Below are 3,219 nucleotides of genomic sequence, written 5' to 3'. Positions count from 1 at the left end.
CCTCAATCTTTTCAAGGAAATGCCTCAGCAAAACATGACCTCCTGGAATGGGATGATTGTTGGATTTGCACAGAACGGGCTTGTTGATGAGGCTGTGAAAGTCTTTGATGAAATACCACAACAAAATGTGGTTTCATGGGCTGCAATGATTGCAGGATATGTGCAGAATGGACATGGTGAGGAAGCCCTGAAGCTTTTTCAAAGAATGCAATTGGCAGGAGTTAGGCCAGACTTGAAAACTTTTACGAGTATACTCCCAGTGTGTGCCAATTTTGCTGCACTGGAATAGGGTATGGAGATCCATGAAAACATAATTAGATGCGGATTCCAATCTTACACCACTGTCATGAATGCTGTTATAGATATGTATGCAAAATGTGGGAATATAAAGAAGGCATGTGAGCTGTTTAACAAAATGAATCATCAGGATGTTGCCTCATGGACAACCATGATTGCAGGATATGCCATCCATGGGTGTGGCAAAGAAGCCCTTGAACTCTTTGAAAAATGAAACATTAGGGTGTAAAGCCAGACCATATAACATTTGTTCGTGTTTTGTCTGCATGCAGCCATGCAGGTCTAGTGGATGAGGGCTATAAGAACTTCAATTGCATGAAGGAATACTATCACATCACACCTACAATGGGCCATTATGGCTGCATGGTTGACCTTCTAGGCTGTGCTGGGCATCTAGAGGAAGCACAAAACTTCATCGACAACATGCCTATAAAACCTGATGCGGTTGTTTGGAGTTGTTTGCTTACTGCTTGTAGAATGCATAACAATGTAGAGATAGGAGAATGCGTGGAAAAGCATATTTTTAATTTGGCCCCTACAAATCCTGCCCCCTTTGTACTTCTCTCAAACATCTACACCACAGCTGGTAGGTGGGGTGATATTGAAAAGGTTGGGAAATTGATGAAAGATAGAGGCATTAAAAAGACCCCGACATGTAGCTGGATTGAGATCAAGAAGCAGGTGCATGCCTTCCTTGTAGGTGATAAATCACACCCACAATCACACAAAATATATGCAGAGTTGAAGAGATTGTATCAAGAAATGAAGGTGGCAGGGTATGTTCCTGAGACGAAGTTTGTGTTGAATGACGTGAAGGAGGAAGAGAAGGAACATATTCTTCTTCACCATAGTGAAAAGCTTGCAATCATATTTGGGCTAATAAACACGCCACCTGGAACAACTATCTGAATCATCAAGAACCTTCGAGTGTGTGGTGACTGCCACTCTGCAAGCAAGTTTATCTCAAAGATGGTTGCACGAGAAATTATTTTGAGAGCTCCCAATCGTTATCACCACTCCAAAGAACAATGCTGGCAAACTACAATAAATGTTCACTGTAATTCAAAATATTGGAGCTGTAAACTGCAATTAAACACACTGGACTACAAAGAAAACTGCACGGTGACACCTAAGGATGGTTTTTACCTTGGCAAGCATGTAAATCCATTTTAAGAACATGAAAACTTGTCCAAGAAAGGAAGATTCCTATACGGAAAACTGAAAAAAAAAAAACAAGTTTTAATAACAGAATTATGAATAATGACATTAGTGCCCTAAAGCCTATGGCCTATGGCGTGTACAAAATTGGCCAAGGGTGAGTACTTCCTGTTGGCCATCTATTCAAGAGATCAAAGAAAATCAAGAGACACAATGAATCAGTGAGATGTAGCAGCCAAATAAATGGTATGTTTATTTCCAAAGTTGTAAGTACAAAGTTTGGGGGAAACTAGCTTCACCTACAAGAACTGCAGGGAGCATCCAACAACTTCTGGAGTGCCTTCTCACAATAGTGTTCAAGGATGCAATGATGTGCACACAATGTAATCTCAAGCTCTCACTGATAGATTATGCACTCACAATCAGTCAAATTGTAAAGGAATAAAAGCAAGGGATTCAAGAAAAATCACTCCTTCAAAATATCTCAGCTAAGAATAGACATAAGGGATTCAACATACCAAAGATAGCTCCTCCATACAGAGCACATAAGATAAAAGTGAGTATTAAGATAAATTTTCAGACCATTCTGACGACTTCAAAATTTCAGCAACCAGACACCTTTTGCTGCTGCAAAGGGGTGCCTGAATATGTAATCATCCTCATCCTGTCAATCAAATCACTTTATAAAAATAGCAGTTTCTAAAAATAGACATTCTCCAAAATAGCAGGTTGTCCAATTGGTCAGAAATGTTGACCATAACCCTATCTCTCCACTGGGTATCCAAATATACTATCATCTGCAACTAAGAAAGACCAAGTTTCTAAGATAGAAACTCAAAAAACTTGCTGAAACAAAATACAAAAGTGCCCATTTGACTGTCCTCCAAGTCCCTTGCCTGCTTCTCAATCTACATGTGAATTTGATGCATGGGGAAAATGGCTAAAATAGAAAGTTGGAAGGTTGATTTGGAAAATCTGATAATGATACCACAAGATGTTCTATCACCCTGAAATATTGTTTTGAATGTAACTCCTGAAATCTCATACAATACGAGTTTGGAATAAGTTAAGGACAGAACAAGGCTCTGCAACCAAATGAGAACATTAGCATATGAATATTTTGGATAACTCATAATAAAAGATCCCTTGCATTAAAACTATATCTAAACACTATGGAATTAGTGATTTCTTTTTGGTTACAACCAAGTGTTTCTAGGGAATTATAGAGAGGAAAGACGGTGTTAGAGTGCGTAGCATAACTTAGGTTCTTACCCCGAGAGGTTTATATCTTCTTTAAGAAGAGGCTTTTACATGTTTATGAATCTATTGAACATATCAATCCACGCCTTGATAGAAAAGAAAACTTTCAAGATGAACATTATGGGTCTTTTCCATATCTCAAGCATAAGGTGTTACCATTTTTTGATCTTAGTAAATGGTATAAAGCATAAGTTTTTTTAATTACTTTCTGGGTTTTACCTAAATCTCTTTTAAGTGGTTGGAAGATTCCATATCTCAAGCATAAGGTGTTGCCATTTTTATTTTTATCTTAGTAAATGGTATAAATCATAAGTTTTTTTTTTTTAACTTTCTGGGTTTTACCTAAATCTCTTTTAAGTGGTTGAAAAATTTTGGCTACTTAAATCTCTTTTAAGTGGTTGGAAGATTTTAGCTACCTTATCAATAAGACACTCATTCCAAATTCCATTATATATGAATGTTTTTTTCCATTACAAAGGCTTAAGATGTTAGTGCAATGAGATA

General features: G+C 37.5%; 1 pseudogene; it reads left to right on the top strand.

Annotated features, from left to right (window-relative positions):
- The first annotated feature begins 346 nt into the window (after positions 1 to 346).
- LOC149246711 (pentatricopeptide repeat-containing protein At3g26782, mitochondrial pseudogene) lies at positions 347 to 1,206 on the top strand (annotated as a pseudogene).
- Positions 1,207 to 3,219: the final 2,013 nt, after the last annotated feature.

The sequence above is a fragment of the Pinus tabuliformis genome, chromosome 7, assembly GCF_031772625.1.
Source record: "Pinus tabuliformis cultivar Carrire ecotype Pingquan chromosome 7, CPIR1, whole genome shotgun sequence".
NCBI lineage: Eukaryota > Viridiplantae > Streptophyta > Pinopsida > Pinales > Pinaceae > Pinus > Pinus tabuliformis.
Note: the sequence above shows the minus strand (reverse complement) of the source record. Positions and strands in the feature narration are given on the sequence as shown.